At 39.0% G+C, this 17,502-nt stretch overlaps 1 long non-coding RNA gene across 13 annotated transcripts in view; it reads left to right on the top strand.

Moving 5' to 3' along the window:
* LOC144090620 (uncharacterized) overlaps positions 1 to 17,502 on the top strand; it is a 129,749-nt gene that overhangs the window by 47,370 nt on the left and 64,877 nt on the right. For 7 of the 13 annotated variants that reach the window (XR_013305462.1, XR_013305468.1, XR_013305470.1 and 4 more), the window contains exons 1-2: positions 944 to 1,044; positions 3,582 to 3,642. This is a non-coding gene — a long non-coding RNA (uncharacterized LOC144090620). Of the gene's footprint in view, positions 1 to 943; positions 1,045 to 1,259; positions 1,494 to 3,581; positions 3,643 to 15,224; positions 15,610 to 17,502 lie in introns of those variants that run through there. The other 6 variants (XR_013305465.1, XR_013305460.1, XR_013305459.1 and 3 more) reach the window with 4 other exon arrangements.

Consider the following 17,502-nt stretch of genomic DNA (forward strand, 5'->3'; position numbering starts at 1 on the left):
TATCTATAGAAAGGATATGTGAATAGACCATAGGAGTGCCATTTCAGATTTTATACACATCACATGGAGTTTCCCTATGTACGCTGAAGTTGTCTTTAATTATTGTTATTATTAACAAGGGGTGGCCCGGTGGCGTGAGTGGTTAGCACGTCAGCCTCACAGCTGAGGGGTCCTGGGTTCAAATCCAGGTCATGTCCACCTGTGTGGAGTTTACATATTCTCCCTGTGCCTGCATGGATTTCCTCTGGGTACTCTGGTTTCCTCCCGCATTCCAAAAGCATGCATGGCAGGCTGATTGGACACTCTAAATTGCCCTTAGGTATGGGTGAGAGTGCACATGGTTGTCTGTCTCCTTGTGCCCTGCAACCAGCTGGCCACCGATTCAGGGTGTCCCTCGCCTATTGCCCGGAGTCAGCTGGGATAGGCTCCAGCACCCCCTGCAACCCTAATGAGGATAAAGTGGTTCAGAAAATGAGATGAGATATGCAAATAAATTGTTGTTTTCTGCTCTCATGGAAAGCAAATGTTATTCAACATTTGGCAGCTTGATGGGATGATGTGCTAAAAAGAATATATTTTAATGAAATAAAATGTTTTGTCATTAATATATTTCCATACCTATTAATTAATCAAATAAGATGTATGTGTTAAGAGACTTCTGGCACTTTATGATTTATCAATATGAATAGAGTTTAATGTCATTTGAATACAAAGCTTTATTGTCATTGTACATGGTACAACAACAATGTGGTGCTGCTCTTGTGCAGCAGTGTAACAGCAATAAATACAACATAGTAGACCTATACACAGTATAAAACCTATCTACTGATTAAAATCCCATTTACAGTATACAGTAACAAGATGGTATTTGACACAGAGCAAAAACTGCAAAACAAACATTTAAGTGCTTTTATTTTGTTAAATCATCATTCATGTCTGAGGACTGGCTGAGTGCAGTCAATTAGCTAAATATGCACCATGTGTGGCAAGTATAGTGTGAGGTGAGGCTTTTGAAAGGGAAGATTAGAGGATTACACAGAGGAGGTAAGGTTAACTCAAATGTATTTCATCCATTGGGGTCAGAAGATGAGTTTAATTTAGTCCAAAACCTGCTCCCTACCACTTAGTAAAAACTTTTATTGTTTTATTTTCTGTTTAATTATTTTTGTGTCTGATGAAGTTAGTTCTTCCTTTTCCTGTTTTTTTCACTTCCAGGGTCAAACCACTCATGTGGTCACTGCTTTCTCTTCAATTCTTCATTTATCTACATTTTTACAATGTGCTTTTTAGCTTTTGCCACTATTTTGTTGACACAGCAGTGCTACTTTGTTTTTTTAAAACCTCCTTGGCGCATCTGTGACAGATTAATTGGTAAACTTTGGAGCAAAGGGCTACTTGAGGAGGTTTGGGACATAATTGTGGTTCCCCACCCGGATCCTTGAGGTGTAGCCAAAACATTTAAAGCCTGGGTGGAGACACAAATGGACACACAGGTATGACAACATGCAGACGGCATGTGTGCACGTGCATGCAAAGCCACCAATCCCATTTGCTAATATTGACATGGGTGTCCCCGTTCAATCTTGTTACAAGGATTATTTTCTATTGAGATCCCATTTCATTAGGCTAAAACACACACCTCAGGTTGCACAGTGGGGCTCTACTGGGCCCCCCAGCCTTTTAGCCTCTTTGCCAGGCTGATGGGGGAGACCTGTAAGTGGTTTTATAGAGGATCGCTCTGCTGTTCTGTAGGCCTATGTGGTGGGGAATACATGCTATACACCTGATGTTTGGATATAGTTTAAGAATGTGAGGAGACGCTATATGCCTAATGAGCTGAAAAAAATTAATACAGTTATGCACTAGGATTCCTGAGAATCACTGTTTTTACAATTTCTCTCCAAATGTGCAACAGCAATATCCTCCAGCCATCCTGTTCATGACCTCAGTCCAGACGAGGTATTGATTCCTGATATGAAAAGCCTCATACATATCCAGAAACTGCAATACAAAAAAAGGGCCAGTGAACCTCTGCATTAATCCTTTAATTTAATTCCCCGTGCCAGTCACTGGAAGTTCTCCTTCTAATTAAATCCACTGCTATTTTGTTTGTGATGTGCGTGGATCCTGTCCCAGATAAAGTGCCATTGATCCCTATTAAAGCTCACCTCTGGCCATGCTGTGGACTAACAGGAAGAATTAAATGTCTACATGCTGAATATATTTACTGGTAGCCAAGCAGGACTTTGAAAACCAAATGAGTTGAAATGAAGGCGAAAATGATGATTTCTCTATGAATTATTCTGATTATTTATCTTGATCAAGTTATCCATCTTCCGTACCGCACATCCTCGTGAGGGTAGTGGGGGTTGCCGCAGCCTATCCCAGCTGACACAGGACGAAAGGCAGACTACACCCTATACTGGCTGCTAGTCAGCTGTAGGGCACTGATAAAGCCATGATCTCCTTTATCCCCAGTTGCACAGAAAGTCGTACTTCCCCAGTATTATGAGGAAGCACCATCAATATTCTGTGTGTCGCACTATTATCGATAGTGGTGTTGTGCAAAATCTTCACTGCTTTAAATGTATTATTTTTGCATGAAGTTACTGATACTTGAACCTTTTTCTGAATTCAGATTTCATAAGTGGAAGCTGCTGAAAAAAGCTTGTGTACTTTTGGTATTTGCTTGTTCTTAATAATTAACTTTTCCAAAAAGTGTAATCAAGTCAGATATGGAACTTATTGTTCTTGAATGATTAGTATAGTGAATGCATTGCATTTTCATCATACTCCATTTATCATTGTGTGTCTAAAGTGCTTTGCAATATTGCTGATCATTCAGTGGCTCACTCTGGTGTTAATACACTGATGGCAGCTCTCATGAAAGGTGCCAAGCAGCTCATCAGGAGCAATTAGGGATTCAGTGTCTGGCTTGACAATTAATCAAATATGAAAATGATTCTGGCACTGTGGCCCTGTGAGATAAATCATTACTGTATATGCATTACATGTTTTGAATTTGGGAAAATATGTAAATTAATGTTTTTGGTCGTTTCTCCTTTTTTAAAAATTGAATACATCCAGCAGTATAAAAGCAAACTTATTTTAAAAGTCATCAACACTTTTAGTGGTCTAGAATAACAAGTACATCTCATATCTTTTAAAATGTATATTTTATGTCTTTTTTTAAATAATTCTATGAAGCAAGAACACAATCCTATTGGCTGAACCCCACTGCCGAGTTGGACAAAAAACAGCTTTTATTATGACTGTCGACACTCCACTCATGGAAATCACTTTTAGCAGACTTGGTATGATAAAAACCTAGGTTAAAATATAAATTATAATAAAGATATAATTTGGGCAAAAAGCCCCTTGAATGTATATGTAATTTACTATCCATCAACCAAGGGTGAGGAAGACTTCATCCCAGTTGACTTTGGCCCAGAATTATGAAAATACCTAAAACTATGCAGTATATAAGTATATATATGTATAGATATTTTGGACTTGCATAAAATATAAGATTTATTTGTTTATCCCTATGTTCTCATAAGATGATTTTACTTCTTGTTTAGGACACATCAGACATGGCAAGACTAAAAGTGGAATGCTGTAATTTTCAAACCAATTTTGAAGGTAAGTTGACATCTTTTGCTTATGTGTTATGGCATTGTCGCCTTCACTGTCAAAACAACTCTGTTTTTGGTTGAGCTAAGAATATAATTTGTCATAATTTTGATGGCTGAGTATTATAGTCAATGGCATGAGAAAATTCTATTGTTGATTATACCATGTTGGACCTGCAGTGTGTGTGCCACAAGACCATTATGGTGCTTAGTTTTAACTTTTTAAGAAATGCCATACTTTAAAATGTCATCTTATCAATGAAATAATACCCAGCATAACTAAAATGTATAGAATGACCATGTTTTGTGTATATACTTTTGCTATTAATGAACATATCTGACATTCAAGACATATGTCCTCAAGATCTGACTGCTTGTTATTAGACAACCTCCCCCATTGTTTAGAAATATTTTGCTGAAGTATCTTTTTTGAGCAGCTTTCAGCCACCAAATTGGTATTCCGCTGCCCCTATCTCCAAGAAAACTCCCTGGGCACCCCTTAGCATCTACCTTTGTGCAAAGCGGTCATTCAAATTCCCAAAGTGGCGCAGCAAGGTCCGCACAAAATTAGGTTGTGGCAGATTTTCCCAATGCGCTGTCTACAAACCCATAGCCCCATGTCTTCCATGATATTCTCATTTGTTTTCATCACTAATCCTAAAATCAGTTTAAGTATCTGGCCCAAGTGTAAAAGTAAAGTGCAAAGAAAGTATTGTAATCACCAAAATTTCACTCAACGGCATGCACGTTCATCATCCCGCGCGCTCCACTTGGCACCAAGCGGCAGCAGCAGTTGGCTGATGTAGAAGGAGAAGGAAGGCATCCTTAATGGAGGCAAATAGTGGAAACATGTTCCATCAGAAGTGATTACTGGCAATTAAGCTGTTTTCACAGCTGGCTGCCTTGCTTTAATATGCATGCTCACATACAAAGTGCCGGCAGAAACAATGAGACAAAAGAGCCACACAACACTGATTATATTGACTGATAATACTTACAGACTAACAAAACAATTATTAGAATGGTTTGAGGCAAGAATTTGCAAAAATACTTTTGCATTACCTGATCTTTTGCTTTCACTTTCTAACAGACCAGAATGTAGCGGAGTGTGTTGTATGACAGCATATTAGTGTGCTGGAAGGGGGCAGCTTGAATGTTGTCGATTGTGGTCAAGATGAATATTTGTATAAAAGGAATGTAATTAAATAAGTCATTATTCTTATTTCTGTTGTATGTTTCAACATGGTTTATGCCAAGACTGGTAAAAAAAGGGTCAGATGCAGAAGTAGACTCCACCCATGTTACCCACAGCAGGGGTCTTAAATTGCACCACAAGACACGCCCCAGAGAAGCCCCTAGCACTACCCAGAACCCCAAGCATCCAAGGGTCGCTACCGCACAAAGCACTCAGATACACAGTAGGCATGTGGGAAGCAAGGGACCGGAGCAGCCCCAGGGCAAAGCGACCGTGTCCCCGATAGGGAACAGGCATCACAGGCACACTAGCCCTGAGCTAGCGAGAAGAGCCACCGCCTATGTAATTACTGTATCTTGCATTCGTTTACCAAGTCGTATATTGGAAAACTTGACCTTCAGGAAATCTCCCTCTGAGCACTGCGTAAAATGTATATATGCATGATGAATGCATTCAAATTGGGGGAGTTCAACATTGCAGTCTTGCTTTGCAACCAACTACCACCACTGAGCTTTCTTTCCAAGCCTTACGGAAGTCCTGTTGTGTTTTTGAATAACCCATTAAGATTTGGCTTGGTTTACCTAGTTAAATGAGTCATGAGGAAGATGCCCGCAGTGCTCGGCCACTCAGTGAAGTGGCACGTAGTATGCAAAACCTGTACGCTGTACCCCAGTTAGTCTGATAAACATAGTTGATGTATATATGGTCAGAAAATATTTTTCCTCATTCTTTTGTGAGTAAAAAAACCCCTCTTGATTCCTTGCCTTTGAATACAAAAAAAATACTGTTACGTAGGCAAATTTGACCAGTTTGTACATTTCACAGCATTAAAAAATGTTAACAAAAATGCTTATCTATAAAATTTATTTTGTGTCAATTGTTACAAAATTTGTGAACCTAGTAGTGATTGTGGTCAATTCTGACCCTTGAAATGAGATTGGATGAAAATAGTTTTTTTTTTTTAACCAGCAAATGCTAATGGTGGAAACCAAAACATATTTTCCGGTAAGATTGAAGGGATGAGGATAAAGCTGGCAGACAACAGAGTTTATGGAAGACCTAAAAGAAGGTTGGTAGATGTAGTGAGAGAATACATGAGGGCTGTTGGCCACAGAAGATATGCTCGCATGAAAAATGACAGTGACTGTAAGGGCAAGGAACGAGATTTCAAAAGCACTTAAAGTGTCTAATCAAATTGCTTGTCCTTCTCAATTTGTGCCGGGAGGACATATTCGAATGCCTGTCTGAGGTAGCTTTAAAGTCGTCAGTTAAATTCCTTCCTTCTGTCTGTGGCCAGTGTTCTTGTCTTTTTCCAACAGTTGCTTGATTGTTTGTCGCGCTTCCCTGTGTGGCCTCGAGTCTCACCGGCTTCAAAGCACACCCGGCCATCCGGGAAGCCACTGTTGTTTGCACACTGATGTTTTTCTTTCATACAAAGCACTTAGCAGCTCGTAATCCTTCACTACGAGAGGGATAAAATACCCACAATTCCTCATGCTGACACTGCTTTGTGGCTCTGTTCCTATGACCAATAGAGAGAATCAGAGGGCATCTGGTGACAGGTCATGTAGATGGAGATTTAATAATCATCAGTCATATCATCATCAGGGTAAAAAGCAGTGGGATCTCTGAGGTCGACCTAAGAAATGAAAATAAAAATAATCTCTGCCTGGGTAAAACACTTAAGTACACTTGTTTATGGAAAGGGGCATGAAAATTGACTTGTTGCTAGTAAACTGTCATTTTTATGTGTGCTGCCTGTTTACTGACAGCTAAAATCCAGAGATGAACATGAACAGTGTTAAAAACTAAATAGCAGTCAGGGTGCATGTATATTGATGAATGTATGGAAGGGTAGAGCATCTTGGAGAGTTATGTTGACATGATAGTTGGAGAATGTAAAAAAAAAAATCGACATACTCTTAAAATTGATTTTAAGTGGAAAGAGGCTGGTACAAGTGTTTTGTTATCTTGTCGAGATGTGCGGAAGACATGAATTGTTGTTTTATTTGTTTCTTAGTTTCCCGAAGAGAAAAAAAATTAACACAATCCCTACAAATAGTGTCTACTCATTTACTACAGCCATTTTCACAACCGTGTGCTTAAGTTTAATTCTGATTCCTGATTTGAAATACCTCTTGTCTTTTCCTTAAGTGGAGCTGTAAAACAGTTTCCCAAAATATGTTTCCAGTGCAAAAGTTTTACACCTATTTACACCTTCACTGTTGGAAAATGTAATTGAAGAGATTAATTGTTGGTTTTCTAATAGATTAATTTACCCATCAACGGTGGTCAAAGAAGTTACATTAACTGATTAATTCAGCATTACGGTGATGGACTGCTGCTTCCTCACGCAAAAATGCTTTTACTCTTTTATAAACACCCGTCTGCACTTTGCAACTACTTTCTTTTTTTTTAATTAGAAAGGAAATTAATTACCAGGCTTTATTTTATCACAAGTAGCCAACATGCTAGCCATGGTCTTGCTTACACAACCCACAATATAGGATGGTTACGTCAAATTGGTTCCCTCTCTAGCAGTAAAAAAATTAGTCAGTCAGTTAATGTATATGTATATGTATATGATGTGTGAGTGCTCTTACCACTTATTACCATCTGTCCTTCCAGGCTGTGTTTTCCCTCTCGCTGTATGTGCACATTCAGACGCTTGATTAATCGCTTTAGGGGGGCAGAGATTCCGAATGACAGAAAGCCTGTCATCTCCTTACAGTCTGTGTTTTTTTTCCCTTTTCATTGTGGATGGTTTTATTCACAAATGACCAGCCAGCCGTGAGTTCTTCCAAATACTTAAACACAGCAGGGAGAGAAGCTGTCCCCTGCTCTGGGATTTCTACTCCCTTCAACAACAGAGTCTTATTTTCCTCTGCAAGATCAAACACACTTCAGCTTTGGATGTGTTTTAATCAAAGAGAGAGCTCTGATTGAAATCCAAAAGGGGGATGGGCTTGTGTTATTCCTCAGTGCAGGTATGCTGTATATCATAATGGACGCATTGCACGGCTTCCCTTTTAAAGACTTTAAACTGCCATTGAAAGATACCTAGAATTTACCTTGTGGCAGTTGAATATTAAGTGTAACCAAATTATTCATGAAGAAAATAGTAATCCTTCTCTCTCTTATTTCCACATTATTCTCCAAGATATTTCCTAAACATTCCATTGGTTTGTTTTTAACATGGAGCTTTGCCCTGCATTGTCTGCTTGCGTATGTCGGCAAAGAGTTTTATGGTCTACTGCACAATTGACAGAGAGCTCGCAATCCAAGATGATGTAAGCATGCTAACATGTATTGATCCGGATAACCAAGTGCAATTTCAAAACTTCCAAGGAAACTAAATTAAATGCTGAAAGTGGGATAAAGTGGACAAACGTAATTTGGTATTATTCCCTGCAGACTCTCTGCTCTGAATGACTGCTGGAGGAAATGTTGTGTAATCGGAAAATATCGGTATGGTCTTGGGAGGATTTGAAATAAATTACATGAAAAGTTAAGACTAGACTGTTTTTAAACCACAAGGGTGTCAAACCATGTGGTTAAGTTTACCCACTGGATGAATTGGATGGGAACTTTAAAGTAACACAATAAAAACATTGTATTTTGGCAAAGACAACGCGATACATAAATTATCCCATTGTATATGATACTAATACCTAAAAAGGAAACTCCACAACACGTGGTAATTTTTACAGTATGTAACCAAAGAAGGAAAAATGGATTTAAAAAAAAAAAAAGAAAAAGGGAGGAAATAATTGTAGCAGTCACTTGTACTCAATTTCTTGGAATTGAAATTGACAATGCCTGGAGTCAGGACAATCAATATTTGCTGCTTAAATGTTGTCAAAACAAATCTGTGATAGTCATTTAGCTTTTCTTCATTTTTATAAGCAGTTTGAAATTCTATTTTCTTACGCAAAGTGTCATTCAGTGCTGCTGACCACTAAAATCCAAATACCACAAGTTAATTTAATGTCTGTAATTGCCATTTGAAATTGGGCATTAATTTGTCCATAAGTCCACCCTTAAAAAACACACATTCTTCACTGCATACCATTCAAATATACAGTAGTTGATAGTAGACGCCAACCTCCGTAAATCAGGCACAATTTGACACGCCTTCACATCTTTTCACCGTCCATTTCCTTTGTCAGTGGCATGTGTATGATTTAGCATGATAGTGTGTCGGATGTACACTGTGGCTCTTTTTCCTCGCCCTGAAACAGCGGCCGAGGGGTGTAAACTGTCATATTAAACCTCCGTGCTCACTCACTTAGCTCGGCACTCTCTCTGGGGCGCCCCTGTTTGTCTACACCACTGTTCCGGTTCAGTAGAGAGAGCAACAGGGAGACGAGAGACTCCATGTGCCTTTCTGTCAAGAACTCCTTCACTGGGCCTGTAAACACTCGTAGACAGGCGCACACGCACAGTGCTCTTAACACAGATAAGCTGACTGTGAGTCTGCAGACTCCAAAGGCTGGAGGCGTGCTGGCTCCACTTGCACTCACCTACTGTGGTTTCATTCATTATTGTTCTAATTAAAACCTTTAAAGCCTTAATAAGACCCCCCTGATTATGGCGGCAACCACTGTTAGAGTTGAATAACATTTGTAAATTAATACTACACCATTCTGTGGTCGTTAGTGGGTTAATAAGGTTAGGCTTTGAGGTTCGAGGTGATTGCACTTCAATGGGATTTCTGCTGACTATGCTGGAAGGAACCGTCGATGTGCTGGGAGCACAGAGGCCTTTGTTAGAGAAACAGGTAGGATAGACTACCAATAGAGGGCATTGTTGTGTAACTGCAGGCACCTGAGATTTCGCATTGTTTGAGCAGGTAGTCATGGTTGCTGTGCCCCCTGACCTCTACTCAGGCTAATGGATTTACAATATGCTCAAATTATCATTAAACCATAATTTAAAAAGATACAGTTATGATATAAATGGTATCTGCTTGTTAATGAAAATATAGTCTTTAACTCATTCAAAGACATGGAAAGCAATTGTGATCAGTGTATATTTTAAATAAAAATGCTGGTGGTAGATATGCGTATGAATATCTTGCTTCTCCTGAAGCATTGCTGTTAACACTCCTGAGTTCTACCTGGGAACTGCTTTTTCTGTTTTTACACTTGGTACATTGTTTAGAAAAGTAACAAGCCTCTATTGGCAAAGTAAGAAGTTCCAAAGCACTTTGAACATGTGTTTTACATTCAATGAGTGGAAGTATAATCTGAAAACAGACAACTAAAAGATGGTCCAGAATTTAAATGTAAATCCAGAATTACATATCTTTCTTCTTTTGGGTTAGTTTTTTTTCAAACCCATTTATATTTTGTTGCATTTTACAACAAGTGCATCTTTTTGTTCACTTTTAAGGATTTTCTGACTAGCTGTCTAGACTCTTAAGATAAGGGGACAATTTAAAGTAGAGTGTTTGAGTAGAAGATATATCCATTTGACATCAAATTAGTGACGAAGACTTACTGTGAAGCAGCTTTTAAAAAACAGCCATTGTTCAAAACGACAAAACACATCCACCCTCTTTTTAACACAGCGGAGGAACATTTTGTCAAATGGATGTCAATTTATTGATTTAGCAGAATGCACAAAAGAAATGATGTGAAATCTCGGCCAGCAGCCATCAACTGTTGGTGTCGACAGACGAGCAATTAGTCAATGGCTTGGAATCCAACTACAGAATCTTATACAGCTCCCTTTATAATATCTTTTTTAAAAAAGAAGAAAAAAAGTCTAAATTTAGGCCACACGTTTTTTTGACCAACTGACTGTTCTAACTGGTTGACAAGAACTGTCGATAAAGTTTATTGCGCAAGCCCAAGGGGAAATTCTTATGGATTTCCTGTCTTTTGGGGGAGGAAGCTTGGACTATTGGGGTGGAGGCCTAATTCATATGTTGCTTTCACAGTAAACATTAATATTTAAGTGTAAATAGATTTTCAGTTCATCAAAGTCAACACGCCTCAAAACATGAGGCGAAATTGCAGAACGTGTAATGAAACGTAGGGCATGTATTGCGTCATACCCTATAGAGTCTCTCTATTACTCCGCATTAACATAATAATTTTTACAAGCTGACACAACCACGGTAGCAAGTTTCAGGGGATGCTGACAAGACCTGCACACAAAATTTGCAGCAGCGAGGTCATTCATTCATTGGGTACATGCGTTTAATCCTGGCCCAGAGTTCAGCATGCAATTGATATGTGATCTGGGAGAGGGCCGTTTATTGATTACTGTGGGGACTTAAGCTGGAGTACAGTGGTGTGTGGACAGATCGTTCTAGAGTCCTGCACATTTAAGATCTCATCTTACCCATACAGAGGCTAATACTGTATCTAATTTTTGACACGTTGATAGCCGCCTTGACTGAAGGCAAAAAAAAACGCATCCACGTAAGAAAACAGTGACAATGTTGATATAATGTATGACTTTATTTTGTTACATCACAATCAACCTAAATTGTGTTTAAAAGGCAGACTTGTTTTATTAATGAATCAGTGACAAACATTAAAGCAACTCTTATGCTTGATCTACCTTAAATGAAAAAAATGAAGGCAATATTACCAATAGAAATATAAAAAACTAAACACAAAATATACATTTTAAGTGTTATTTTTTAAGTAGCGCCAGTAGTCAAAAGGATTCTGATTTATATTACGTTTGAGAATAATAGAAATTAAATTATTTTTCTTCTTATAGGCCCACCATACTGTTCAGTCCCACCCTCTGCTGTCTAAAATGTTGAAAATGAGCATCACAACAGCCTGATGTAACAGAATGTATGTCACATGCTCATACTGTATTAACTGAGGACAAGCATAACTATAGGTTGATGACATGTTTGAATAAATTCAGGTTGCCTCTCTCACCTTGTGATTGAGTTGTGACCACTCCTAAGTGACTTAGCTGGGATAGGCTCCAACTCCCGATGACCCTGAACAGGAATAGCTGTATGTAAAATGGATGGAAGACATGGAAAGGCCCAAAGCAAGGTTTTTATCATTGTGGCCTTCGATTTCTGGCAGCGCTCTTGCATTCAATTTAACATAAATACACTCTACAAGTCACTGTAAAAAGGACAGTCCTTCCAAACTGGTGTGAGAGTGTCCAGAGGGGCTGTAATGTGAGCTCGGCTGCGGTCTGTGTTCTCAGGTGATGGATAGACTCGGCGAGTAGGTGCTGGTGTGGGCAAGCTTTGACCTTGAACGTGGAAGAGTAAGCGCTAGCTCAGATATCTCACACGATACCCATACACTGCGGTTCATTACGGAAGAGCCCCCTTATGCAAAGTGCCGAGCTCAACACGGTTGGCTGGCAATGGTCTGGCCAAGCACTGCTGACCTGACAATAAGACAACAGGGGTACGTCCTCTCAGGGTCCTTTTCAACAGATCACCTAGTCAGGGTTAATTCAGCTGCACAGTTCAGCATTGGCTCAAAACTTATATGTAACTTTTCTCCAATTCTTTTGGCAAATTCTAAGAAAAGAATTGTACTCACTGTCGGTGGGCCTGCTATTATTCCATGTTTTGATGTTTGTCTTCCATAATATGAAAATTGATTGGATGGCCTCCATGTGCAAGAGGTAAACGCACGGCACCGATACTGTTTTATTGACGGCTTTGACTAAATCATGTTGTCTTTAGTACTGGTTGTACTGTAAGTGTCTTTATCTTCAGGACAACAATGCCCCAGGCTTTCGAGCATCTATTTAGTTGTGAAAGAAAATGAGTGCTGTTCTAAGGGTCTGTTCCAGGATGCTGGTTGATTTGTTTTGTTTTTCTAGTAAGTTCTCCCATAAGAAATAATGGAATTTGAAATCATTTGGAATTAAGTCAAACTCTTCCAACAAACTTTCAACAGCGGTACTGGCTGTAACATTGATAACTTGATATTTTTCACTAGATATAAAATGTGCAAGCAATGCAAAAAGAAAAAAATATTTTGGAAAAGTGAATATCAGCCAAATAGAACTGTTATCTTAATAAACATAACATCATTAAACAACCACGTTAGAAAATTGGTTGTGAATTCTTAGTCCAGCATGGATCGAATGAACATATTCATTTCTTGTGTTCTTTATAAGTACTTTAGAATCTTGTGAGTGCCTTTGAAATCATTATCTTGACCAAAACCTTTAATTGTCAACAAATTCTAAAAATGAGCACTTGTCAAGCTGTTCTGTCTTCCATATTGTGATATTGAATTGCAAAAGTGTGTGTGTGTCATGTATGTCCACATGTGTGGGTGTAAATGGACAAAGACCTGAGTATAAGTTCCCAATATTGTGGATGTCGCCTGGTGGACAGGCCTATCTGCTCCAGGGTAACCTCTTATCAGAGCCATTGGCATATCTTGAGCAGGATGACATAATCAATAATCAGAACTGTTAATCAATGGTATTCTAAATAAGCATTGATTTGGCCCACAAGGTTAGCCAGCTTTATCGGTTTACATTAAGCTAAGCAACACAATAGAGGAAGGCTTGTGACTTGGACATGCTGGTTTTAGCATTAGTTTCTAACATTCAGGAATATCATCAACACACATTGTTTCACCCCCCATAACTTCAGACGTTTATGGTTGGTTTTGTTTGCCATTGAAATGAGATGCTTTTTTTACATCTCTTCGACATTATTGTCACGCACAGGCTCATTTGAATACAATGAAGCTCCAGTTGTATCTCATTATCGACATGGTCAGAGAGGCAGAGGTCACTGATGTGTGTCACCTTTCACAAAATGGTCATCTCACACTCTCTGGGGAACTCCTGTTGGATTCTGAAGGAGTGTAGGAGTAGGCTGCGAGCATGCGACCCGCTGAGGGAGGGTGCAGGCCCACATCTCCCTAATTACCAGCTAGTGGAACACTGTCACAGCTGTCTGCATGCTGGCTCTAGATGACCCTGGAGAATACACAGGTAATCCCCCCCCCCTCCATAGAATGAGGACTGGAGGATACTGCATTCAAACTCTAACTTGCCATCTACAAGTGCCATCTTCATGCTCATATAATGTGTACACTGTGATTTCACAGTTTTCAGTAATCTCACATGCTTCTCACGGTACAATAAATTATACATGATGCCTGTCAAAGTGTTTATTGCAAAAGGAATAGCAGACAAGTGTGGAAAATGAGCATAAATAAGCCTTTTAGTCTCCCTTTAGTGCAGCAAATCTGACTTGTATTATGACAGTGCAAAAACATGGATTTCTTTCCAGAAACAGAGGTATCTGCTTTAAACAAGCATACTCAAACACTACCTTTGAATGAAAATCTTGAAGTGAAATTTTCTCAAGTCAAAGTCCATTCATAAATAATGGTCAAAATTACATAACACATTCTTACTGTCTCGTGTGGCTAAATACATATAAAGTGGACCTCTGCCAATGAGCACTGCACTTCCTGCGCCGCCACATTGTTCTCTAAATCGACCACGACAATCCAATGCATGTACCATAATGTCCGTAGTGAAAAACAAATTTAAATTTGCTCAACTAAATCAGAAGTAGGCAAGATGTCCCACATGAACTGCAATCCTGTTAAAACATTTCAACCATCAGATCCACATAGTAAACATGTATTTGGTTAAATGGACTATTAGTATGATTTGTTATGTATTATTCATGGTGAATTATTGTACTGTGATCTCAAGTTTGCTAAGTGCAAGACATGGGTGGTGATCATCAGCTATCCTTGTCTGATCTCTAAAGAGCTCTGTATCAGCGTGCCATCTTCGTCGATTTTTCCGCTCGCCTCATGTCTTCGCCTGCCGCCTGTCGAGCTCTCGCTCCCACTCCCTTTGTCCCTCGTGAAAGCCCCCTGTCACCTCTGGCCCTCCTCCTCTCCTCCTCCTCTGTGAGGCTATTACAAGAAGCGCTCCTCCCTCCTTGCCTTTCCCATGTATTGCCATTAGAAGACATGCATCCTGGGAGCTGCTGCTCACTCCTCTGTGTTTTGATTAATATTTTAGCAGCCTCGGGAAGGAAATGGGTCTTCCTCTGAGCTAATCCGTTATGCGCTGGATGCTTGGACCAGAGGAAAGGAAAGATGATAGACGAGGAAGGTCGAGCTTTGCTGTTTTTATTTTCCATGTCAGAGAGTTGTTGTGACAATCGATACATAACAACACAACTGTTCCTTCAACGAAACGCAGAACTATTTTGACATTTTGAAATACATATATATATATTTTGCGCACTTAATATAAACCCTGTTTCGATGTATGGAGAGCATTTCATTTTTTTGGGCAATGCCTAATTTAATTGCTGCTACGAGCAAGTGATCAACTGATTTAGCTTTTTTTTATGCGTTCACTTTCATTGATTACCACTCTGTTTAATTTATGTCTGTTTACAGAGCAGTTTGACTCGAGCTGCCTTTTGCGTTTATTGTCCAGTGCAGTGAGGGGTGCTTTTATCACCATTTGCCTGCAGGCCAAAGGTGAAAATGGAGACAAATGAGGCAACTGTACAACAATGACCCAGGTTTTCGGAGCCTGCAATAATCCGAGAAGTATTTTAGCTTGTGGCTCCAGACAAGTCACATAGGAGTGTTTTCTAAGATTTGTGGGCTTCTTGTGGAATGTTTAAACTGACGTGAAACTTGTCTGTCGAAGGAAATATCTGAAATATCATATCTTACATTTGGCTGTACATAGCATAAAGAACCATTGAAAACTATTTGTATCCTTCCTCATTTGTAGGGAGACATTTAGCACACTAAATTAACATGTCAATAAGCCAATTTTAATATGTGATTACAAAATGCAGGCTCTTAATGACGGTCTAATTTAGGAATCCACCCCTATCTATTCCTAGTGTATTAAAAAGCACCTCGAACCTTGGTAATCCATGAATCAACTGTGATTAAATATTTTTGGGGGAGATTCAGTGGCCTGATTACCTTTTTGTTGGATCGGGGAGAGAAATTAAATATCTTTTAACATGCAATAAAGTAAAAGACAAGATCTGAAAAAGACATGGATCATACCATAAGAGAGCTAATTTCCATAAAAAATCAACAACTTGGTATTTATCAATCTGGAAGTGGTAACAAAGTAGTTTTTAAGGCTTTAGGATGCCAGTGAAGAATAGTCAGCTCCAAATGGAGAAAAGCTCAGATCCCAGAAGAGGGTGGCCTTTCAAAATTGCTCAAGGCATGCAATAATTATTAATTAAAGAGATTGCTGAAGAACCCAGAATGAATCTAAATAATTGCAGGCAAGCTGAAAATTACAGCTGCAATAAGGAACATAAAGGCTCTTCTCACATTTGCTATACTGACGATCCCTAAGACTCTATTCTGGTATTCTGTGGACTGATGAATCCATTACGGCAGAAGTAAAATAACATCATTTAATTGATAGGGGTGAAATGAAGAATATAGGTGCCAAGAGTAAAACATTTTGATGGAAGGATAAAATGTTTTTAGAATGGCCAAATCAAACAAAACAAATGTGAAATCAAGAAGTGTACTTTTTTCCCCAGTCGTGTATATAATAGTATAATTTCTAAGATCCATCCTTGCTTCCATCCTTACATCGTTCATGCAATTTTGAATGTTTCTAGCAGTATCATATGGGAATTTATCCCCGCGGTGTTTGGTGTTGATGAAGAGGATGAAGGTCAAGTGTTAACAATTACTCACCATGTGTTTGGAGCAGCAGGCCATGTTGAGTGAGTGAGGCTGGCACATTAAGAACATACAAATGAAGGCTTGTCTTTGTGGTATGAGGGCCCATTTTTGCTTTGCCAGCCCATTTGGCACAGTCTCCTTAGGGCGGGTGGTATTTTCTATGACAGGGCTTGACTTATTAGTGGTGGTGGTATTTAATTTTGTTAAAGGCAGCTAGGATCCTGTGCTTGATTCCTGTGTGGAAGGGAAATGTTTTTTTAAAGGGGCCTTCACTTTTACTCCATGTTTATATGACTTAATTTGCTTTATAGGATATGTTAAAAGAGGCTAGTGCACATTTGGAGGATATACTTGCCCCTAGGTGTATTTTTTGTGTTGTGACTATATTTTCCACAAATGGCATTCCGTTATGTTTGTTGAGGGAATGAGGCTCTCTCCACTATAAGACAATTAGGAGTAGTCTAACTAGGTAGCAAAACAAACAAAAAACACTTAGATTTTAGTGTATTTGACCTTACTATATACGGAAAACAATTTGTCTATTTTGAGTGTGCAGTAGCTTTTATTTTATTTTCGTTTGGCTAAAGAGCCCACTGACAGTCATTGCAGCAAATTTGTAAATTATCGAGTCTTGTCTTTCGGTCTTGCAATGTTTCTTCATTAAAAGTGACAGTGAAGCCAGAGGCAGGGGAAGTGTTGGAGCTCTGCAGACCTGTCACCACCTTCTCCAGAAACCATAATTTAATGCCTGTACTATAATTGAAATAATTCCCTCACTTACTGACAAGTCTGCCAAATGGTGAACCTGAAAAGTGCAGACAGAAGAAATAATATCGTCCTTCATGACATTTCATACTAAAATTCATCTTATATTTTAAGGCATTAAATGCATAAATTCCCCAACCAATGGTTAGTGAGAGACATAGAAGGTTCCTTCAATGTTGCAGTTTAAGAGACTTTTACGCTTTAAAACAATACCATGCTAAATGCCAATTATTCT

Source organism: Stigmatopora argus, chromosome 2 (assembly GCF_051989625.1).
Source record: "Stigmatopora argus isolate UIUO_Sarg chromosome 2, RoL_Sarg_1.0, whole genome shotgun sequence".
NCBI classification, from domain to species: domain Eukaryota; kingdom Metazoa; phylum Chordata; class Actinopteri; order Syngnathiformes; family Syngnathidae; genus Stigmatopora; species Stigmatopora argus.